Source organism: Nanorana parkeri, unplaced genomic scaffold (assembly GCF_000935625.1).
Source record: "Nanorana parkeri isolate BGI_ZX_2015 unplaced genomic scaffold, ASM93562v1 scaffold213, whole genome shotgun sequence".
Lineage (NCBI taxonomy): Eukaryota > Metazoa > Chordata > Amphibia > Anura > Dicroglossidae > Nanorana > Nanorana parkeri.
In genome coordinates this window covers 1,732,179-1,757,653 of record NW_017306481.1, presented here as the reverse complement: position 1 = coordinate 1,757,653, position 25,475 = coordinate 1,732,179, and the positions used below count along the sequence as shown (strand labels likewise).

Below are 25,475 nucleotides of genomic sequence, written 5' to 3'. Positions count from 1 at the left end.
GTGAGGTTGACACAGTACAAAGTGGAAGGATGGTATAGAATAGGAGGGAGGGTGGTACAATTCAGGGGGTAGGATGGTACAGTACACAGGTAAAGTATGGCATAGGACAGGGTGAAGGGCAGCACCATTCTGTTTACTATGCGATTGACATTGTGTAGTTTTGCTTCATCCCTGCTGTATGCTGCACAACCTCTCCCTTTTTTGGGATGCTGTGGTGGAGAGGGGAATTGCATGGTGGGTGCAGGGCAAGTAGGTAGTGTGACAGGGCGAGGTGTGGCAGGTAGAGGACGTGGCTTGGGGGTAAGGGTGGGGCGGCCCAGAAAAATGTTTGCTCAGGGTCCAATGAATATTAAAAGGCGGCCTTGCTGACCACTTCAGAGATATTACTCAGTGTTAAGCTTAATTTTAATGCTAATTCTGGGGACCTTAAAACGGTTAATTAGGACTGACTTGTAACCTGCTCTTCAACATGCAGCGGCCGTGTCATCTCTAAATTTTACGTTGGGGGTCACCACAACTTGGCAAATGTGCCAAGGGGTCCCGGCCCTAGAAAGGTTGAGAACCACTGCTCTAAACAATGAATAGAAAGGCAGAGGAGCACAGAGAATTTGAGGTATGAAGTTGATCATTAACAGCACCCTGCACTAGGGACACTGGCAGTCTGAGAGCAATAAAGGGGGCTTCTCAGTATTCAGCTGGCCATACACTCTGCAATTATCGTTCGATTTCCTTCCTGCCGTCATCGAGCCCTCGTTCGATTTCCGCAAGACTGCCCCATCATGCCCAGACCAATGCCGAGTTCGATAATCGTTTGATAGCAATACTAACTCACTGAATTTTGTCGATCGACAGAACAGATTTTCATTTGCGCATGTGCAGTGTCCTTGCTGCGATTTTTTCCGTACGAAAACGCTAATAATACATCGATTTTCGTACAATTCGAAATACATTTTCCAGCCTGACCGATCGAGGAAATTCGGCCAAAAGCACAGTAATTGTGATCGTTCACTTCCCATCAACTGGCCAATTATCATATGAAAACCTGATCGTGTTGGATTTCCAAACGATAATCGCAAGGTGTATGGGCACCTTTAACCGCTTCCCACCCGTGACAAGGCAAATTGCCTTATCTTGTTTGCAAAAACAGCCAGCTCAGCCCCAACACATGTGGTGGTAATGGATCTTTACTATGCAGGAAGATTGAAAACCTTTTAGTAACGTTTACCGATATCCTCTATAGTGCTGCTGCTCAGCGGGACTCTAAACAAAACAGAGGCAGCTGGCAAGTGGTGGTGGGGAAATGTAGAAAATCTTGATCACGTCACATAAAAAGGTAATGTACGGGGGCGTGGCCTGACGCCGGAGAAGATGGCCGCACAGTAGAGAGGCTCTGCAGGTCTAACAGCTAACCAGCGACATTCCCAGCGACTGAGTGCCAACATCCGTTCCCCTCAGGCAGCGGAGAACCCGCTCACTACCTCAGCTTGCATGGGGAGAAAAACGAAGAAGAGCGTTCCCCGCAAACTGACCGACTTCTTCACTGTAGCCGGAGCTCCGGCCAGGCAAGATGGCGCCGGAGACACACGAGGCGTCCCACTCGGCTCTGCCCTGCACCACAAGGGAAAAGCTGCGGCTCCTGAAAGAATGTTCGGCGGGACCCGGGGCACTACACCACCCAGCAGCTCCTCGTCTACTGCGGGCAATCCACAGCAAGATCGTCAGAAGCGGCCTACACAGCAATCCTTCACACCCCAGGTAACTCTCCCCCTGGATGACACTAGGGAACTCCATGACCCCATTGACACCTTTCCTACCTCTAACACCCCTGTAGTGGACACGGTTCTGAAAGATATGCTGGTGTCACTACGCAGTTTCCTACATAGTGATATGGTGTCTGTCATGCAGCAAATGAGGTGGGAGATTCATGAGCTGGGGGACAGGGTGAACCATGTTGAACATAAGATGGGAGATTATGCAGAAGCCCACAACGAACTGGTGGATGCCTGTGCTGACACATCTGCTGAGATTCGTACCATGGCCCTGAAATTGGCAGACCTGGAGGATAGGACCCGACGGAACAATATAAAGTTTAAGGGGATCCCTGAAAATGTGCATCCGGCCCAGTTACGGGACTTTGTGCAACGGATGATCAGGGATCTAATGCCCTCTCTGGTGGAATATGAGACCATTGTAGACCGGGCCCACCGGCTGCCGAAGCCTGCACACCTACCTGACTCAGTACCGAGAGATGTGATAGCCCGCATCCACTGCTATCACGTAAAGGAACAGCTGATGTACCTTTCTCTCTCTACTGCTCCCCTGCCTGACCCCTATGGTTCGCTTGCCCTCTACGGAGATCTATCACAAGCTACCATTGTGGCCAGATGCGGTTGGTGCCCATCACAAAAGCTCTGCGGGACCGCAAAGTTCACTACAGATGGGGACTATAATTGACTTCTTTCTTACTGATCAATGGCTATTACAAAATGCTAGAGGTCAATATCCACAATATTACGTGGTCGGACCATGCACCGATTACTATGACGGTGGGTCCCACCCCTGCTCTCCTACCTAGACCATTGTGGCGGAATAACATATCCATACTCTCCAATCCCGCTCACTCAAAGCAAGTGGCCTCTCAATTGAAAGATTATTTTGAATGCAATGTGTCTCCTGATTTGCAACCGTTTACTCTATGGTGCGCACATAAGGCCTTTGTGAGGGTTTTGTTGATACAGATGGCCTCTAGGGATAGGAGGCAGAGACTGCAGAGATACCTGACCCTCCTGCAAACTATTAAAAATTTGGAAAGGCTCCACAAAGCTACCCCCTCCCCAGCCACCCTTCAGGATCTTACCAAGGCCAGGCAGGATCTTAGGCTTCTCCTTATTGCAAAACACGAGTTTCACATGTCCCGCCTGAAGGCCACCTATTACCAGCAAGGAAATTGAGCTAGTAAGCTATTGGCAGCCCAATTTAAACGGAAATAACAACAGTCGAGAATACCTGTGCTATATCATCCAGTCACTAAGGCCCCGATGCAAAATCCTAAAGATATAGCGGATGCCTTTGGCTCATATTATACTACTCTGTACAATCTACATGGGGATTCCCTACTGACTCAACCATCCTCCTCTTCCATAGCACATTTTTTGGATTCAGTTAAACTCCCTGGGTTGAACCCTGAAGAGCAAGCACTGTTGAACGCCCCCTTTACGGCTAGTGAAGTACAGAAGGTGATTAGGGCTCTGCCCTCAGGGAAATCTCCTGGAGAGGATGGTTTCTCGGCGGAATATTATAAAGCCTTTCAAACTATTTTAACCCCGCATCTACTTCATGTCTTTGAGTCTGCTGCAGTCTCTGGCTCCTTCCCTCCTGATATGTTGAGGGCAGTGATAGTGGCTATACCAAAACCGGGTAAGGTACTGACGTCCCCACAAAATTTCAGACCGATATCTTTGATCAATACTGATATTAAGATTTATGCCAAGATCCTTGCAAATTTTCCTGGGGGGGACCCCCCGGGATGGCTGTTTTCTACTTCCCTGAGGAAGGGGCTTGGCTCCTCTCCATACCCTACTATCCAAGCCCTAAGACTGGTGTGGTCTTCATTGACGACAACTACACCGCCCGGAGATTTTTATGTTACCCTAGATATCCCTCTGTCCACCTACGAAACACTAATCCCACATCTGAATCTTGGATGGTGGCGAACCAGAGGCTATTCTAGTTTACCTCCAGTCCGTAATTTGACCACATTTAGTGACCAGTACAAATACTTTCAAATTAGACACCTGCTAGAATCCCTCAACCCTAGAACAGTGGGATGCCCCGGGGAGATCTGGAGAGTCCTACAAGATCGCAATCTTTCTTCTAGCCGCATATCTACTTTCTACAACCTTCTACAAGCCCAGTCCCACTTTGGTAAAATGCCCACTATGCTTAAATGGGAAGCGGAACTACACTCTGATTTCACGGCTGACCAGTGGAGATCAGCCATCAAGGCTAATTCATCACACTCTAAATGTATCAACCACTGGGAAGTCTCACAAAAACTCCTTCTACGCTGGTATTTAACCCCCTATAGGCTTTCCAAGATGTCCTCTGACGCCTCCTCATTGTGCTGGCGCCAGTGTGGCCATGTTGGAAACCTGCTGCATACCTTTTGGTATTGTAAGTCCATTAGGAGCTACTGGAACGCGATCTTTAGATGTATAGCAACAGTTACAGGTATCCTCCCCACTCCGACCCCTCAACTGGCACTTCTCACTGTGGGTATAGAGATATACCCTTTGGAGGTGCGGACGGTGGTGATGCACTTTTTATTTGCGGCCAGACTAATACTGGAAATCGAATGTGATACCCGCGTTGAATGAAACCCTGTCGAAAGTACATTCCCAATGTGAATATGAGAGGGCTATATCCTATAGAACCCAGACCCATGATAGGTTCCTATACCTCTGGGAATCCTGGTTACAGTGTTATGTGCATAAACCGTGATCTGGTAGCCTCACTGGATTTCTTTTTTTTTGGGGGGGGGTCCATTCACAATGTGTATGCTTTACATGTCTCATCCTGACTCTTTTTTCCTTTCTTCTGCCGGTCGTCCGGAATCGTGCCGGCCGGTACTTTCTCTCCTTCTTTAGCCCCATTCTCTAAGTTTTGATTGTAAGGTTAATTTAAGGGGGGAAAAAAAGGTCTACATGTATCAATATTGACATGTTCTAGGGAAATTGCTTCCTATATCTGTATACAGAAACAATTTTCCGACCCTTGGTATAATGCAATATGTAACTATAATGTAATACTTAATTGTGATGTATGACTTTCACGACCACCTCTGATATGTTTACGCTATATGTGTATGAGCTAATTCTTAATAAAAATGTAATGTTTAAAAAAGGTAATGTACTGTAGAGATAAAGCAATCATTTTGCCACTTTATAGATCACTGGTTCGGCCTCATCTGGAGTATGTGGTCCAGTTTTGGTCACCAATCCACAGAAAAGATGTCCTGGAGCTGGTGAGTCCAGGGAAAGGCAACAAAACTAATTAAGGGGCTGGAGGACCAAAGCTATGAGACAAGGTTACTAAATTTAAATTTGTTCACGCTGAAAGTGAGGAGATTAAGAGGGGACAGGATTTTGATGTACAAAATGTTCAATGGGGATAGCAACATCCGCAATAAAATTGGTAGAAAAAAGATTTAACCACAAGGGACGTAGGGGCTTTTCAGTTAGAGTGGCTGAAATCTGGAACTCGCTGCCACAAGCAGTGGTATCAGCAGAGAGTATTGAATCATTCAAAACTCAATTAGATACCTCAATTAGATACCAACATACAGGGGTACAGGTACTCTTAACTACTAGCTCACACAGGGACTCCTATACATACACACACACACACACACACACACGCACAATCACACTCAGACACACAAAAGTTGAACTTGATGGACCTGTGTCTTTATTCAACCTCAAATACTACGTAACATCCATTCATCAAGTTTTCTGCGCTCTCCCGTGCTGCATTTACCGGACGCTGCTGTGTGAATGATATAATATGAGGGGCTCCGTTCAGGACAGTGTGTAAAACCCAGTATGGATAGAAACCATGGGATCACCTACATACCCATACAGCCAGCCTGTCATTGACTTGTGCAGGCTGGCTATATGCTGCTGTATAGTGCCCTTGTCACTTCCAGTCAGAGAGATAAACCGGGATGTACGCTGTACTCTTTCCTATATTATTATCCCGGAGTTCAGCTTTCATAATGTAATTGTTGTTTGTGTTTCCATTTGCCATATTTACATAGTATATAGCAGCAAGGGGTTAGTCATTAAGGAATACATGCTTTCCTGAGAATCATTTACCAGTGTGAATTATAGGAATGTGGAACTTGCGGATATTAGGAGACATGATAAGAACAATGTGTTTCCATAGAAGGTTAATTTTTAATAAAATGGGTTAGGTTTGTAGCCTTCCTTCTGCTCTTTACAGGTCACCGAGATGCACAGGCCTGAGGTTTAGAATGATCAACACTTGCCCATTTGGGCCTATAATATGAATGAGCCAGAATCTGTTCAGCGCAGCTACAGACAACGGGGTTCCTGTAGAGGCCTATGGAGGAAGACATAGGGAGACGAACACAGAAGCCTCTGGTGCCAGATTAACTTGGGGAAAAATAGCAGGATTCCAATCTGCCCAACTGTCTGTCATTTGCCCTGAAATATCTCGGCTGGCAGTTACAGCCATCTCATGTCTATAGGCCCCTTAATGAAGAATTCTGGTTCTGCAAGGGTTAAGTGTTCCTTTTTCTGTAGCCGCTGAAAAAAAGTTATACTCACCACACCATCTGAGCCTGCTCCCTGCTTCTGTGATCACTGAAGTGTGTCTCCCCCTCCGATGCACAGATGGAATGCTTCTCCGTGTCCTCACATCTATTCACAGTCTATGCACAGTGTATAGAGCGTGATGACACCAGGATCCTCAGACCGCTGTCGTAGAGGGGGAGAGACGCTCCAGAGGCCGGCCTAAGAACAAGCCGACTCGGATGGTCTGGTGAGTATAACTTTTTTTTTTTAAACCTAGACAAAAAAGAGCACTTAACCCTTGCAGTGCGGGAGTAATCCCACAGTAAGGGTTAATAAAAAAAATTCCTGGCATTCTTCTTTAAAGTATATGTGAACCTGGTCAGTGAAATGTCATATAAGATCGAACATGTTCATGTCACTTCAAAAGTAACTTTTCAGTATTTGCAAATCTGCAGCTTTAAGTCCCGTTTTTAAGGCATTTTGTTGCTCAAAAAGGTAAGCGCAACAAAACGTTTAGGACAAGGAATCCCATTCATTTTTATGGCCCCTGTTCACACCTGCAACAGGCAGAAAAACGCCTGTTGCTGAGAAAAGTACATAAGCTACTTTTTGGCAGATTACAGCGCTTTTTGGTCCCATGGACTTCAATGGGAAACTTTTTGTGTGACAAAATGCGCAACAGAACGCTCAGGTGTGAACAGGGGGCATAGAAATGAATGGGATTCCTTGTCTTGAGCATACTGGCAGGCTTAGCTTTAAACAACAAAACGTCTAGGTGTGAAAGGAGCCTTATTAAAGTGATCCTGCTGTAAAAGGCCTTTGCTTAGGCACTTCCTTTTATAGAGCGACAATGTCCTGGTCTCCCAAATATGCTTCCACGTTGTCACCCTGGCAGTCTCCGGCCACCTAAATTAGGACGGAGACTGCCAGATGACCCCGCTTGGAGCTCCGCCCACCGGAGCAGCAGTGTCGCGACGCTTGGCGAGGTAAGTAAGAAAAAAAAAACAGCGCAAGCTTCGGCGCATTTTGACAAGTACTTGTCAAAATGCCTTGTATCGGGCACGATTCCGATGCTAGCATCGGTATCGGGACATCCCTAATCTGCGGCAAATACAACGAGCTGTAATTGAATTTCTGGCCAAAGAGGGTTGTGCACCTAAGGAAATCCGTAATTGGCTAAAGATTGCTTATCTAATCTTGTCCAATACAGCATCCCCATCAACATTTTTTAGCCGATAATGGATTTCCTTAGGTGCGCAACCTGCTTTTGCCAGTAATTAAATCACAGCTCATTGTTTTATCCGCAGATCCATGGTTCTAATCACTCAATCTGAAAAAGAAAAACATATATATATTAGTGGGGTAAGGACACCTCTATAACATGGCACATGAACATTCACAGTCACCCTAATAGATCTCAAATTACAGCCATGAAGGCATCACTTTTTGATTGAGCCTTGTATCTGAAATAAATATACTGAACTGATGATGCCCAACTAGCCTCAAATAGCTGTATGCAGTTTGGAATAGATGGCTCTAGAACATTGGGTCCTTATTTGTGCTTTTGGGCTATGTAATGAAAGCATGGCACGTACTACACCTTATGATATGAGAAGGCATTAATGGCTTATTGCAATGCTCCTTGGTTCCTACTGGCCCAGCTTACCGCAATCTGTCTGGTTATATTTACTAGCTATCAACTTTCCAGCTCACGTTTATCTATTTTAAAATAAATATTTCCTTATCTTAAAAAAAAAGTAGCAAAATATGCTCAAATATGTAGCACTGATGGCAAAAAAGATAAAGACAACATGAAAGTGTACAGCCAACCACACAAAACATCCTCCTATAAGATATCATCATCCAACAGAAACACCAGCCAGCAAGAGTCTGCACATCCAGCATAGGTCACACCAGGCACCGAGGCCGCAGCCTGTCCTTTGTAGACTGCATTAAGCAAACATTTATCATGTAAATATAGTAAAGTAAAGCTGTTGTTATTTAAAATGATATCGTACTGCTGTCAGAATGCATCCAATATTATATTTCCTAGAAACATTTGCATAATACATTTGTATAAAAGGAGCAATAAATGTGATTCCTAAAATGCAATAAAAGTAAACTGGTAACAAACAAGGCAATCAAACTGAACATATGATAGGACTCCAACTTATATATACACGCCTGTGCATGTGATGCATGAGTGGGTGCTTTTGGCAAGGAGTGTTGAGATGCTATTCAAAATGATGCAGAATATGCGTTATTTTTATTATACAGGATTTATATAGTGCCAACAGTTTGCACAGCGCTTTACCATATAACATGTGTTGCAGTAACACGTGGCAAATCACACGTTTTAACACTCATTACCACAACACATAAGTATGAAGAGGCCTAAAGCTAAATTACAGACAAAGTAAAAATAATGATATACTGTATATATTTATCATTGTCAACGATTCTCATTATTGATTACCCTCATTATTGATGAATTATTATTGATTACCTGATTACCTGGGACCCCTAGTTCTCTCCTCCGCGTTGGGAGTTGGGGTTTAATCAGCTCTGTGTCCCCTCAGATCGACGCTGCAGTGGGGATCGGAGGAGACACAGATCCCTGTAGCCGGTGCCCAGTGGTGAAGTTAGCTCCACCAAGCCTCCCCCCCACTGCTGACACATCTGCTCTGCAGCTTTCATACCACGATCCCAAGAACCCCCCCCCACCGCTGGGAGTCCACTGCACGCTGATGTCTGCGGGGATCGGAGGGGACACAGAGCCGATCCACCTGCCGGTGGTCAGCAAATACGTAACATTTTAGCTGATCGTTCCCTGTAATAGTCAAACAATACGGTGATCAGTACTGATCACTACGAATGTCTGTAAATAATTGAGGACATCGTATTCAGATACTGTGTCCCCAATTATGAATGCTCTACATCACTTCCTGTTCATTCATGATTGTTGACCTAACATCTGTTAATTATCTCCTCGATTTATGAATGAACAGGAAGCATCTGTACTGAGTGCTTCCTGTTCATTGAGTGCTGGGGCTGCAGAAAAAGAGACTGTGTCCTCAATCTCTTTTTTTATTTCAAAAGAAAAATATCCCCTAAAAAATAAAATCTCTAAAAAAAAAAAGTGGGAAAAAGTCATTTTTGGTTTCGGCCTGACAAATTCTGTTGCGGGAGGCTGCGTTGTGGTGCCATCATTTCAGTGGCACCCTAAACATGCGCCTCCCACCTGAAGGGTGATCTCCTACACCGGAACGTGCGGTACCACAATTTTTTCTGATATAGCACACCCTCATGTGTTGTGGTACACTGCAACTCATGTGTGTCTGAGCTGTGTTGACTTAGTGTGTAAGGGTGCTAGTCAAAGTGAATGAATGACACTGCAACATGCTCACACAAATCATGCATTATGACAACATGTGCATTACTGCAAAGCACCACAACAGAGAAGTGTAAACAGGCCCCAGAGTTCGGGCACATGGTATCACTATGGAGAGAGAGAGCAGCTCTAGTCCCTCAGGTAAGTACCTTGCATTTATTCAAGCATATGATAAAAGTGGAAATCCCAGGTCTTATTTGGACCTGAAGAGAAGAAACCGGGTCAGTTACTCATAACGATTAGGGTGTGTGCTTCATCTGATATCTGAACAAATGGTGTAGACCAGGGGTGCCCACAATTTTTTGTGTTAAGATCTACTTTTCAAATGACGAGCTACATGAGATCTACCAACGGAAAAAAAAACCTTGCTCTCTCTCTCCTGGCTGTCTCTCCTTGCTCATCCTCCTGGCTGTCTTTCCTCGCTCTCTCTCTTCGCTCTCTTGGCTGTCTCTCCTTGCTCTCCCCTGGCTGTCTTTCCTCTCTCTCTTTCCTGGCTGTCTCTCCTTGCTCTCTCTCCTGGCTCACCTTGCTGTATTTTGCAAACAGTGCAGTGCAAAAGGCTGTGTAAACTAATATTCTTTGATGTAATACATAGCACTTCAACCACCAGTATCCACCAGAAAGGTGTCAGGGAGCTTGGCTCAGCAGACTCAGGCTAATAGGTAATCATGTGTGCATAGCTAAATAAATATACCAAATGGAATAAAGGGGCCACCATTCACACCCTTCGTGATCTACCAGCATCAGCTTTGAGAGCTACTGGTAGATCACGATCTACCTAATGGGCACCCCTGGTGTAGACAATAGTTCCTGTGTTGTGCCAGTTTTCTTTATTCTAGTCCTTGTAATTCAACCCAAAAACACCTAAAAATAATACCACCTAGGCTTCAGTAACGTACATGTTAGAATACAGAACTTTCAATTGTCGTTGCTGCACTCACATAAAAACAATTGCTACCTTTCACACTAACGTAGTTTGTTTTTATGTTCTACAGTAACAGTACTTATTTTAAGAATAATATGGTCCAACAAGCATGTAAAAGTCACCTTAAAAATTACATAAAAGTCTAAGAGGGTTATTCACAAAAGGGGTGAAGATTTTGGAGAAGGCAGGGGAACTAAACAATCTACGACAACATAGCTGAACTGGAAAGTGAGCTCAGCTATTTTGGCCTAGATTGTTCACTTCTCCCGCCTTCTCCAAACTCTTCACCCTTTTGTGAATAAACCTGTAACTCTGGGCTAATGTTTTTTTAAATATCCCCCAGGTTGTTTAGACATTAAAAAAGTAATTCCGGCTGCAATGCTCACTTCCTCTCCAATGCTGTCCCTTGTAGTAACCCCTTTCCACCACTAGATGTTCTCAACCTTCAGAGTCGAACAGCACCCAGCATCATTCAACCCAGAAGAAAACATACCATGAGTGCAAGCTGTCATAGACCTGCCCCCTCGAGCAGCGCCCTATGATGTTCACAGTGTAATGATGCAGACAGAAAGCAATGATGTCACCACTTCACGTTGCTTTGTGCATCACTGAGGACTACCCATCACCGGAGAAGATCTGAAGTGGTAGAGGATCCTGTGCATCACATGACCAGCCTGAATGCATCTGCAGAAGACTGGCAGGCAGGGAACCCAGAGTTGGAAAGTAGATGTCAACCCAAGCACTAAAGTCCCATCTATGCTTTAACATGTCACTCTGAAAATGATTTTCAATCTTTTTTCAATCTACAAGAAAATACAGCATTATGACCACTAGGTAGAACTGAGGGTCACAGGAAAGAAGCATATATTTCCTATGGTGCTCAGCTCCATCTAGTGACCGTAATGCAGTATTTCCCTGATATTACATTTGACCTGCAAAGAAAGTATAATAACATTCGCATGGAATGAATGTACATGCAGGTTCGGAGGACAAATGGCTCTGCAATTCTTTTTTATAAACATACTCCTGGAATAGGCCTGGAACAGTAGCTCTGACTTCACTGGTTGCATACTTGTTCGTGTTCAGCCACTCAGAAAATACTGGAAGTGTATGTTAAGCCAAAAAAATTTGTCTCTAGGATGTAAGCAGATACATCTGTTTATATCCGATTATCTACAATGAAAGCACAGAGCGCCTCAAGATGTGCAGAATTGCTGTGTATTTAAAAAAAATCAAAATGATAAAAACATACATAAACAATGCAAATAAAGGAGCATGAATCTCCTTAAGGCCCCATTCACACTGAGCGATTCGCAAATCGCGCGTTTGTCGCGCTATTTGGATTTTGCGCGTTTGTCGTGCGATATCGCGCAAATGCCTGCATTGAGCAAGCTAGAATCGTGGCAAAATCCGCTCCAAAAAGGGTCCTGCTGTAGCGACGCACGACCCGCGACAGCGATGAACAGAGCCCCATTGCCATGCATTGGAGATCGATAAATCGCTCAGTGTGAACGGGGCCTTAATCTGGAGGGGAAGTCACCCGTAACCTTCAGTGCTAACGGCTAACGTGTTTCTGGGGCACGCCCCCTTCGTCAGAGCCACCATAAATGATGTCCTGGAGCTGGAGAGTCCAGAGAAAGGCAACTAAGCTAACTAACGGGTTGGAGGATCAAAGCTATGAGACAAGATTGCACAATTTAAACTTGTTCACGCCAAAAGTGAGGGCCCGTTCACACCAGATGCAGTGCGTTCCAGCCCGATTCTAGCGAGAACGCACTGCCTCGCATTGCGGCCAGATCACTTTTTTGTGGGGCAGGAGGGGGCGTGGCCGCAATGCGATCGGATGCTCGGGATCGCAAGGCACATTATGCCTGCGGTCCGGTGCGGTCAAAATAGTGCTTGCAGCATTTTGATCAGACCGGACCGCAGGTATAATGTGCCTTGCGATCCCGTGCGGCCGATCGCGTTGCAGCTGGAGGGCATGGATACGTTGGCATTCACTTCAATGACCCACCACACCCCCTTCTGCCCCACAAAAAAAGTGAGCCGTCCGCAATGCAAGCCAGTAAGTTCTGGCTAGAATCGGGCCGGAACGCACTGCATCTGGTGTGAACAGGCCCTAAGAGGGGACATGGTCCTGAAATGTTACAGTCAGATTGTAAGGTGTGTGGTGAGCTTTACACCTGGCACAAATTAAGAAAAATTATTGGACCAAACCCATTTCCATTTGACTCAGGGAGCATAAACGTGAGCTAGACACCTATAATAGAAACGTACAATATTCTGGAAGATTATGTATTACACACTGATCACAGCTATGAGTCTCACAACAACCTACCTGGTTGTCACCACAAACCTGGCCTGAGGGGTCACACACTCCTACACTAGAATTGCCACATGCATGGTGTGAGGAAAGTCTGTCACATGCTGGATATGAGGCACACTATTTCCACAAGGCTGAGAAATGCAAAATACAAACGTTTCAAGTGTAAGGCCTTGTTTACAGGAGTGCCCGCTTAGAAGCCCTGCACGGTGGATTGCTTTTCAGAGGACAGTAGAGCAGTGGTTGCCCGGTATTCAGAGGGTGTTATTACAGCCTCCTGAATGCTGATTTTTTTTTGCAACCCCAGGAGAATTTTTCATGGAACCACGTTTAGCACACGGTTGCAGCACAGCCCCATTTACCTCTATGGTCGCATTTGGCGAGTGGCACTGGCTACCAAAGACATCATGACATACAAGTTTTGTTGCACCACAAAGCAAAGCATCGAGGCCGCAGCAATGTGCCCACCGTCCCTGCATGTGTAAACAAGGCCTACATCTAGCCAAACATGGCTAGAGTTTCTCCCATCAGCCTGTGGGCTCAACAAGAGAAAATCAATCAATTCCCCATCCAAGCTAAACAGGAAAAATGGAGAAATGTCCACTGCTGGATATTGTATTAAGACAGCTGTGGCACCCGCTGCTTCCTTAAAACCTGAAGAGTGACCGCATCTGATAGGACACAGTCCCTGTTTGGCCGGGAATTCCCTCCCGCCAATTTTTTAATTGAATCTTGCACATGTGGCCCTGTGGTGCTGGCAGAGACGTTCACAGCAAGAATTTCCAGTTGAATTTTGTTGAAGGTTGTTGGTCAGGGGTTAAAGTCCCTCTGTATCGAATGTCTCCTATGAAATTAGGTCACGAGACTGAATCTCCTAAACAGGGACGCAGGCCTGATCAACATTCTAATTCCACTCCATTCTACCCACAACTAGACAAATGTTAGCTGACATTCTTCTTTACAGCCGAACGGCGGACAATTTTGTTATAGTTTTTACATTTCTGCCTGGGACCCCATTAGGGGAGATTATCCTTTAACTCTTGTCCCTGTAACACCCGGAGGAGAAATAGAGGAAAATAAAGCAGTTTGTGTCTATGTCCCCATTGAGGAAATCTCCCTTCACTTCCTGTCCTGGCATCGAATGCACATTTTCCAATGCAGAGGTGTGAAGGCACCCTTACCTTGGTACAGTTGGCCATACACTGATAGATTTATGTACGAACCTTCATACGAAAAATCTCATCAGAACATTCAAAGAATGGACAAATGCTCGACAAATGTCGTTTGAAATGAGATTTTTCAACATTCCATTTTGAAAATCAACAGCGTTTCCTGCGCAAAATCCACAGTCACTGTTAGAATCTCGTTTGCTCGGGAAATATTTTCAGACCCGCTCTTTCAATTTTTTTCCTATCAATACGGTCCAAAACGATCATCGATTTGACTCCATTAAATATTAGAAAGTCGAATGAACACTCCAACTTTCCAACAAAATTCTACTGTTGTACGGATGGCTTTGGGTACACACAGACAACTTGATGTCCAATCCCATATTTGAAGCTGGAATGTCTATCTGCACCTGCAAATTTTAAGTTGGCCACTGGATACAGACTGCTGACTCAACTGACAAAGAGACCATGATCAGCTGAGTTCAATGTTCGGATATTCTGACAGAGATTCACCCACCACTGTCAGAATACAATAGCCGGTGGAGGGGATTTCATGGGGTTGGATTTTCCCAACCAACACGCCTGACTTTAGTTGTTCAGTGGAGGTGACAGCAGAGTGCACTGAAATACAGGCCTGTGTAATATCTGTACATCTATGGTGTAGGCTGTGGTCACTATCTAATGTCAATGCTCAGCTTGAAAGTCCTATCTCGGCTAATAAGTCCAGTAAAGCTGCCACAGCCAAGCTGAGGTAGTCAGGAACTACATGAGCAATAAAATCTCTCTGCTACCGAGTGATTGAACCGCTTGCTAAAGGTGCCCATACACCTGCCGACTATCGTACGATAATCACGGGAAATCCCGCGATCGTACCATAATCGCCAGGTGTATGGAAGGCGTGTGACTGTTTCTGCTGTACGGCCGCACGTCTCGTACGATTGTACGATTGTCGGCGGGTCTGTGGCCTGCTCGTAAGACAAATGCGCAGGCACACACTGCCCGTTCAGCATTGCAGTCATCGGCAGAGAGCCGTGACAGGATTGAAAGGTGAGCGAACACCGGCATGTGTTCGCTCACCTCCCAATCTACTGAGCCGCCCTGTGACAGTCTCATTGTCACAGGTCGGCTAGAACTATGAGGTGAGTGGAAAGCACTCACCTCATAGTTCTCCTTTAACATTAGCAAAACAAAAGCAAGATACATTACAAAGAACAAAAGCAAAAAGTGTGCCCCGTTCGGGGTGCAGCATAATCAACAAGTAGAGGTTCAAAGGTATCAGAACAAACAAAAACAAGTGTAGCGATAACTCCCCGCAGGGAGCCGCCGATTGCCGGTCCCCATCTAGTCAGTCTAGGGGTTGATTATCAGCCGCACCCATTAGCACTTACAGCCCATAAATTGATGTCCCCTTAAGTATTATGATGCTACTTGAACAGTTTATTGAACATACTCTGTGGGAGAGAGGGTATAGGGTCTAGGTGCACAGGCCTCCTTAGCTCCAGACTCACCGGATCTAATCTTCAAGGGAATACACATCCACAATCCATGAAAGAACACGGACCCCGCTCTGAAGTCCACATAAATCCAAGGTACTTCAAGAGCCCGCACTGGTCCTGGTTCTTCCATCTTTCAGGCATTCTCCAAGTTGGAAGCCTCCAAGGAAACCTCTCCCTGAGCAGCTCAGCCAATCCCCACCCCAGGCCTCGGCCTAGCCTAGGCACATGGCACCCCCACCAATATATGTACACTTGGTCAGCAGGCCACACTGGCTGCAAGAAGCCCAGTAACTGGCTGCTGCACTGTACACACATTACAGTGTCACCTATTGGCTGTCCCACAATGTGACAGAGTCCCACTCCGCCCAGGGGCACAGACAAGGTCAGACACCTGGGAATTAACCATGTACTTGCTGCTACAAATCCAGCCAGGCTGTCTACAGCCCTGGCATATCACTAAATGCATGGTAGTCACATCACAAAAGGTGATGGGCGCTACACAAGTTACCTGGAAATGGCTGAAAGCATGCCCCGCTAATATCTGGGTGACCCAGCTGGCAAGGCCATATACTGTACGCCAACAGGTAGAGTCTGGTTGAAATATTTAGCAGAGCTGGAGATGTGATGGCAAATTATTAGTACCATGGTATATAGGGAGGGCCATGGGAACTGGTAACGACCCAATACTAGGTGATATTGGTTTCAAGGTGAGATCCCACACACAAAAAAAAGACGACATGGAGTTTCCTCCTTCACATCTGAGTCCCCCTTTTAGCAAAAATTTGAAGGAACCCCAGACAATGCCAGAAGGCATCACTGGGTGACATGGTACCCTGGCTGCGAAAGGCTGTTCTACAATATGAAAACACCTAAATGATACAAGTCTTGCTTTTCCATATCCCAGATGTCGTCAGTGTGGAACAGATGAATCACAACGGTCACACTTCTACAACTTTTACAGATGACTCATCTGTTAACATTATCTTTCCATGACATACTCTTCCAGGCAATAAACTGTATGAAGACAGGTCTATTATGTCACAATCTCATGTCAGGAAGAGATATGAAATCATTTACACAGTTGGAAATATTGTGTAAATGTAAACGGTGACTGTGCTGGATTATGTGCTGCCACTTTCCATTCACCTGCTGTATGTCATCATGATAGTACAGGAGACTGCTAACCTCTGACCCTGCCTTGTATAGGGAGAGCTAATTTGGGTATATTCTGGCATAGTTCATTTAAAGCCAACCCAGCTCCTTTTATTTATAAGCACAATAACCCTTCTTGTCTCTTGTATACAAAGCAAGTTTGATAACATTGTATTCTGTTGATACAGTAAATAAAGATTGAAATCTCACTTTTTGATGGCAGACATTAGAACGCCCTCTGAAAACGCCCATAAACATGAAAGCCTTTTGCAAGCAAACCCAGCCCATCCTTATGTCAACAGGAATGTCACCGCGGCCTGCTACATACAATGGAGAATAAAAGGAATGTGAAAGGGGGACAAATATTGCATCCAAAAAAGCCAAACAGGTAAGTAGAAATATTTGAAAACAATTTTCAGGACCCCTTCCCAGCTAAAGCACATTAAAGGGAGGTCAGCGTCAGAGGAGCGGCCCTGTGGAACTCGCCATCAACAGGATCGCTAAATAGAACTCTCAGCGGGAGCAATGGTAGGAAGACGACTCTGTGGTCTAGCCAGTGAGGGTGCAACCCCATAGAAGCAGGTGAGTGATTTCTTGCTCTGCCATTACTGACGAGTTGCCAAAAATGATGAATCACTGGTGTCACATGTGCCTAAATGTGACTTAACCGCTTGATGACCAGGTGTTTAGACCCCCTTCCTGGCCAGGCAATTTTTCAGTGTTCAGCGCTGCGGTACTTTGACTGACATTTATTCCGTCATACAACGCTGTACTGAAATTAATTTTATACCATTTTTTGGGGACAGACAGAGCTTTATTTTGGTGGTATTTATTCACCACTGGGGGTTTTATTTTTTACTATATTCAGGAGAAATTACTGAAAATGTTGAAAAAAACAACTAATATTACCACTTTTTTGGTAAAATATAAAAGACGGGGTCACGTCGGGTAAATAGACACCAAACATGTCAAGCTTAAAAATTGCGCGCATTCGCGAAATCGCAAAAAACTAGCATACCCAAAATTGGCCATAGGCGACGCTTTAAACGCTTTTACAGCTTATCAGTTTCGTGTTATCAGTGATTGATGGCCCTAAAATTATTGCTCTCACTGCGCCGTTCGAGGCAATATGCAACCTGTGCGGCGTAATGGGCGCAATCGTCGTTTTCGCAGGTATGCGCACCTGACGCATGTTTACGTGCGTGTATGTAAGGGTGGGGACTTTTTAAAAAAAATAAATAAATTTATTCTTTTTTATGTGTAACTTAAAAAAAATTTGGGGGGAAACTTTAAATGTTTTTACTATTTTTTTTATTTCACTTAACTTTATTGCTATCACAGAGGGGGCTAAGAAACCCCTATATGTGATAGCAAAAGAGGTGACAGGTCCTCTTTATGGAGACATCAGGGATCTCCAAGACCCCTAATGTCACCTAGGACCCCCCTGAAGAAGCTGATGAAGCAGAGATCTGCTTCATCAGCTTCTGTCCAGCATCTGAAGCTGGAGAGTGACACGAGAATGCGGAAGTGATGTATTATACACCACTTCCGCATTCTGACAGCGGAGAGGGGACCGGAGGGAGCTCGTGAACCTACCTCCCTCTAATACCCTCTCAGAGAGCCACTATGCTGGTCCTGGGCTCGCACCGGGCACAGCGGAGACCGGGATCAGCGTAACAGCGGGAGGGGGGGAGCCGCAGAGGGGGCGCACATATCGGGACCCCATACAAGCGATCCGCCGGTTCTATAGCCGGCGGATCGTTTGTATGTTAACAGGCATCGCTGCCGGTTTTTTAATTATGCGTCCTTCCCGCTCGCGTGGCGCGCACGAGTGGGCGGGACTAATAGGACGTGTATACACGCCCAGTTACATCCAAGAAGCTCCCGGCCGGCTGTTGTGTATACACGGCCGGCAGGTAGTTGAAGGAGTACTCCGAGCATATGAAATCTTAACCTTTACAGTGGGGCTACACCTGCATTGCAAGGGTTAAGTGCTCATATTGTCTAAGGTGCCAAAATAAAGATAAACTCACCCAAATTTTGTACCCACAGCTGACAGGGTGGCACACAAGGAGCTTCTCCCAGGTTCTGAAGAGCTCAGGTTCGGTCTGAACCTGAGCTTAGTCCTAGTGACCACTTTACTGGCACTGGGGGGCGAGAAACCAAAATTATGAATTGCCACCAGAACAGGAACAGAAATCTTTTCCCAGTTACAACTGTCTTAGTGGGAATTTTTCTCACTTCCTGTTGTGTCTACAGAAGAAAAAAACAGATGGGGTTTTCATTATTCCTTACTCCATCCAAAATAAAAAGTGTCCCTATGGGCGGCCTTCTGTAAGCAGATGTGCATCCATTTACATCTGGGTCTGTTGCCCTCCACCCAAATTCCCTGGCAGGACCACGTGATTGTTCTTGGAAAGCCCTCCTCCCACAAGAAAACTAAGCTAAGAGCAGTAATTGCCAAATACAAATCACACAACTACAGGCTGAGCAGCTGCCATCATACTAATTACACCGTACATGACAGGTCCTCTTAGCAGCAATCAGGTCTGAGACTCAAAGCTAGGCTGCGATCCTGCCCTAAATCTGACATACAGTGACCCCGATGAAGCATGGTGACACCCACCTCTGTGCTGACACTCCGGGTCCCAGTTCCTCTTCCCGTTCTGACTCTAGCTGCTGAGAGTTGTCTATAGACAGTTCCAGGAGCCCCGCCCAGCCGCTCCCCGGCCCCGCCCACATTCCACATACTGGTGACAACATTTCCTACACTGATCCTCATAGTGGGGAGTCCTAGCAGCCGGGCTGTGTGCTGAGTGTGCTGAGCTGCCAGGGCTGCTGGGATACATTGGCTTCTTTACAACACACACAGGGACCATGGGGAACAAAAGTAGCCCCCCTCCAGAAGGAAGGACAGTGTCAGCACCAATTCAGAGATTTGAGGATGTACAGCCGAGTAATACACAAATAAGATGCAATTTTGTTAATAGTTAAAGTAAAATGTGCGAGTATAGTTATGAGTTATAGTATATTTAAGGTACATGAATGCATTTTTAAGATTGAACTCCTGTGTTTTGTGTCACTTTACAGCGGAAAGTAAAGTGGGTACGCACAGCATATTAGCACATTATGGCCAACCTACCTGGTAAACAATCCTCTCCAGTGCGGCGCTGTCCACTCTCCCCTCCACTCTCAGTGCTGCCATCTTCTTCTGGTTTTCTTCCGGGTTCAGCACCTTTGGCCTCTCAGTTGGCATGATGTAACTCCAGTACAAGTTACTTCATCCTGGCATGGTGAGTCTGTGGACAGGAAGAAATTGCTGAGAGGCAGGTAGGAGATTTTTGGCAGAAGAGGCTTACACAGTGCCTGCTTGTCAGCAATTTTTGAAAAGGACACTTAACTTCCACTTTAAGCTGGCCATAAGCTGCTTGCATTTCATCTGAGTCCTGCTGGCTCGAAATTCGAGCAGTGTCTGCCCTTGTTAGCACCCCTCCATTTTTCAAGTCGGTCTGAAAATGCTCGGCTGAATAGTGACAGCAGCCAATCCACTGCAGTCACTATTCGGGTTTTCTAACAGCGGCACACCCATCACTGTCAGAATACAATATCCCAGCATGAGGCATTCGCCATCCATGCTGTTTAGAGGGAATTCCCCCATCCATGCTGTTTAGGAAGGATTCCCCCATCCATGCTGTTTAGGAAGGATTCCCCCATCCATGCTGTTAAGGAAGGCTTCCCCCATCCATGCTGTTTAGGAAGAATTCCCCCATCCATGCTGTTTAGGAAGGATTCCCCCATCCATGCTGTTTAGGAAGGATTCCCCCATTCATGCTGTTTAGGAAGGATTCCCCTATCCATGCTGTTTAGGAAGGATTCCCCCACCCATGCTGTTTAGGAAGGCTTCCCCCATTCATGCAGTTTAGGAAGGATTCCCCCACCCATGCTGTTTAGGAAGGATTCCCCCATCCATGTTGTTTAGGAAGGATTCCCCTATCCATGCTGTTTAGGAAGGCTTCCCCCATCCATGCTGTTTAGGAAAGATTCCCCCACCCATGCAGTTTAGGAAGGATTCCCCTATCCATGCTGTTTAGGAAGGATTCCCCCATCCATGCTGTTTAGGAAAGATTCCCCCATCCATGCTGTTTAGGAGGGATTCCCCCATCCATGCAGTTTAGGAGGGATTCCCCCATCCATGCTGTTTAGGAGGGATTCCCCTATCCATGCTGTTTAGGAAGGATTCCCCCATCCATGCTGTTTAGGAAGGCTTCCCCCACCCATGCAGTTTAGGAAGGCTTCCCCCATTCATGCTGTTTAGGAAGGATTCCCCCATTCATGCTGTTTAGGAAGGATTCCCCCATCCATGCTGTTTAGGAGGGATTCCCCCATCCATGCAGTTTAAGAGGGATTCCCCTATTCATGCTGTTTAGGAAGGATTCCCCCATTCATGCTGTTTAGGAAGGCTCCTCCCATCCATGCTGTTTAGGAAAATTCCCCCACCCATGCTGTTTAGGAGGGATTCCCCTATTCATGCTGTTTAGGAGGGATTCCCCCACCCATGCTGTTTAGGAAGGCTCCTCCCATCCATGCTGTTTAGGAAAATTCCCCCACCCATGCTGTTTAGGAGGGATTCCCCTATTCATGCTGTTTACGAGGGATTCCCCTATTCATGCTGTTTAGGAGGGATTCCCCCATCCATGCAGTTTAGGAAAGATTCCCCCATTCATGCTGTTTAGGAAAGATTCCCCCATTCATGCTGTTTAGGAAAGATTCCCCCACCCATGCAGTTTAGGAAGGATTCCCCTATTCATGCTGTTTAGGAAGGCTTCCCCCATTCATGCTGTTTAGGAAAGATTCCCCCATTCATGCTGTTTAGCATGGATGAAGGAATGAATCACTTATCATACAGCCCATGGGGGCTGACAAGAAAAAAATAAGTGTATGGCCAGCTTTAGAAACTTTGTACGATTCTTATCACTGTATTCCCCCAGGTCTCCATGTAACTCACCAGCAATAGGATCACTAAAGAGAGCATTGATTTGGCCCTCTGGCATAGCCTCCCTTGCTGTCCAGTGTTGGAACAAAGCAATACCTCAATGATTCAGAGGGACGCTGTTGGAGAATGTAAGCAAATTATAATATTATAGTGTCAGCAATGGGTTACTTGTATTACCATTCCAATGGCCACGGCTTCCCTTGTCCCCAGTCACTGCATGTATTCCACACTTCTGGGTGTTTAGACTACCTGCTTCCCTGCCACACGCTGTGGTTCCTCTCACTACAGGGGGTGGCAAGAATAACAAGTATTCAACCCATCTAAAAGGGGTCAGAGATTATCTTCAGCGGCCAGGGAGCATCAAAGAGGCAGTGTTTCAGGCAATAAAAATATTACATTTTCTTTTACAGGATACATATGATATACAAGTGACCCTGTGATGGCAGAGTCTCATTTAAAAAAATGAAGGCTGAAAATGCGAGGATACCAACATTCTACACCATACCAAAAGTATATCAAGGTCTAATATCCCTGTAGAGGAGGCTGATTGTTTCAGGCATTGATTGCCTAATGGAAAAAGGGACCCTCGTATAGCCAGGCAGATGCCATTGGCATGGCACTAGCACCTCTAGATATAGGATTTTTCCACCCCTCGTATAGCCAGGCAGATGCCATTGGCATGGCACTAGCACCCCTAGATATAGGATTTTTCATATAACGGTCTTGTGGTTGCCTTCAGTTCTTGCTAATTACTGGGGCGACTGGTCTTCTCTGGCCTTATATAATTGTGGATCATGTATTTCCTTTTTCAGGTGGACGGAGTCACTCTCCTTTGCTGTCCTGAAAGATTCCTGGAAATATACTAGTTACCAGGTAACTAATTTATTTTTACATAATCTTAAATGAAATAATTTATAAATAACAAATAATTCTAATTAGAGTCAAAATGGTGTAAAAACATTTATACATAGACCCCCATAATATATTAAAGTTGCAGGATTCCCACTCTCTCCATGTGCAGGGTGTTGGGATGGGCATCATGAGTGCCCCTTCTTATGCAAACCTGCACCTATCAGGGGGGAGTGCGAGTATTTTATGATGAGGGGCAGTCTGTGTACACGTGGCACAGGTACAGTAAGCACAGGCCCCGTTGAAATGTTAAAATAATTTTGTTGATAAGTTTGTTTGTTAGAACACCGGGGCCCCGCACTGCCGACGGGCTTCTCAGCAAGGGGTCAGGTCCTGTGACTCACCGCTCCTCTCCCGGCCGCGTCCCTAGTAACTGGCGGCGGGAGAGAAGTGTGTGTGTGTCACATGCCCCGCCCCCGGCACACATCATCTGTCTGAGATGCGGTGAGGCTTTGGCTGGGTGAGTCCGAGCGGCGATCGAGGAGGGGAAAGAGGAGGAGGGGGGCCGAGGGTTGTGTGCTGTTATTTCATTTAATTAGAAAAGTGGATTGTAATGGGGAACATTACACTGTAATGTTCCCTATCATAATCTATTTCTCTGATTAAATTATTACAGACTGGGCCCCTGTTCTATTAAAGTTTGTGACTACGTTAGAATGTGTGACCGGTCACATGGTGGAGCGCGATGGAATGTGAGATTGCAGTCACAAAGTCTGATCAGCTGTTCCAGGGCAGACCGGTTCTCCTGCACATACGATCTGCTATGCCGATCTGCCCCAGCAGCAGCAGGTAAGTGTGATCCGATCCCGCGCACTCCCCCCCATCTTGGGAGGGGGGACCAAGATAAAACATTGCACCAGGGCTCTTTGGTTCGCCACTGCCTCCCCCTACCACCTTGCAACCTTGCAAGCAAAGCACCTTTGTCCCAATGTTGACCTGGCAGCGCACCGAGCTGCTGTGTGGGGACCTGAATGGAGTGTACGCATTGTACGCAAAGTTTTAGCAGACAGTCTACTGTGAACGGGCCCTTATACATATCCTCAGAAAGTTGACATTTATACAGGCCTTCACAGGCTTTAGTAGCACATTCGGGAGGAAGGGGGGCATGGAATGATGACCACTGTTTATACTGATTCCTGTTGTCTAGTATTATCTCGGTCTCACTATTAGAAGACTGTTGGGGTTTGCTGCCCTCTTGAGGTTGGAACCGCCAGTCTATGAATGGTTTCTGATTACTGCATATATGTATTCACATACCTTTTTTTAACTGTCCTGCCTAGGACTTGACAATGTTCAACATTCATCTGGTATTTATCTTTTTGGGGGAATTAGTGAAAAACATACCTACAAAGAGGTAGGCAAGTACAAACTCCCAAAAAATCCATTTTAATTCCAGGCACACTACTTTTGTTCCCCATGGTCCCTGTATATTCCCACCAATCCAAGCTTGCTCCTGGGATGGATTACAATCTCACCTTCAGTTTTCTAAATTCTATTGAGATTGTAATCTATCACAGGAGTGAGCTTGGAGTGGTGACTACTTTACAACACACGCAGGGACCATGGGGAACAAAAGTACCTCCCTCCAGAAGGAAGGACAGTGTCAGCCCCAATTCAGAGATGATTGGAGGATCTACAGCCGAGTGATACACAAATAAGATACATTATTGTTAATAGTTAAGGTACTTAAATGCATGTTTAAGATTTAACTCCCAAGTTTAGTGTCACTTTAAGACGTCTTCTGCCATCATTGGCATTCCAAAATGTATTTTATTTTACAATATTGTGCTTATTTGGAAGGTAAAAGAGGATACACCTGTGTTTACCATGGATACTGACAACATGTCTAGATGCTGCAATGAAATGATTAGCCATCACCCTCCAGGAATACTCTCCGCCCAGTTATGTGCTTAGTGCACTCTCTAGCATCTTATCATGCATGCAGCGTGCGACCCCGGCCCAGTTTGTAATGTTCACCCACAAACTACATTGGCGGAGAAGTCACATTGCAAACTCTCTTGAATAAGTTGCTTCATTCATTTGAATTGTATTTCCCCTCAAAGTAACCCTTTGATTTTAATACTGTTGCAGAAAATGACCGGTTTTTAGTCCTGGCAATTAAGTACAGCTTGTTTTCACAGTAAATTGATCCCAATTGCCTTTGGGGTTATTGTTTGAAGCACAGTGCTGCCTGCCTCGTTCCTGATTATCTTAATCACTGGCCTCACTTCAGACACATTTATCATGTTACAGTCTTATCTTTTCTCTGTGAGTTATCTTTTCATACCAAAATAAACAGTAAAAAAACAAAACCACAAAATAATTTCCTTCTGTCTGAAAATGTCACTGTAATAGTACAATTACTGAAAACAATCTTGCAAATTTCTGTGAGCGATTTCTAAAGCTGACCATACACCAATAGATTATCTGCAGATTTTCTATGGTCAGGTGGAAAAAGTGCCACGGATTCCTCCATCTCCGCTAAACTGTGTGGATGGAAGGATCTCCCACTGGGCCAAGTTTCAGAATCATGCTAGTCGGCCCAGTGGCTCCCCAAATACCTGAACAATGCCTGCATCCAATCAGATTGTTCAGCTATTTTAAGAGCCAGCGGGGCCGACTAGCAAGATACTGAGGCTTGGCCCAGCGGGAGATTCCTCCGTCCACACAGTTTAGCGTAGATGGAGGAATCTGTTGCACTTTTTCCATCTGACCATAGAAAATCTGCAGATAATCTATTGGTGTATGGCCAGCGTTAGAATATGTATACGATGGTGTAGTTTATATAATGGCCAATCAAACT

General features: G+C 45.5%; 1 protein-coding gene across 1 annotated transcript in view; it reads right to left on the bottom strand.

Moving 5' to 3' along the window:
• LOC108786460 (copine-3-like) overlaps positions 1–19,485 on the bottom strand; it is a gene marked incomplete at its 3' end in the record, with an annotated part of 29,918 nt that extends 10,433 nt beyond the window's left edge. The window contains exon 1 of the mRNA XM_018555761.1: positions 19,397–19,485. The remainder of the gene's footprint in view (positions 1–19,396) is intronic.
• Positions 19,486–25,475: the final 5,990 nt, after the last annotated feature.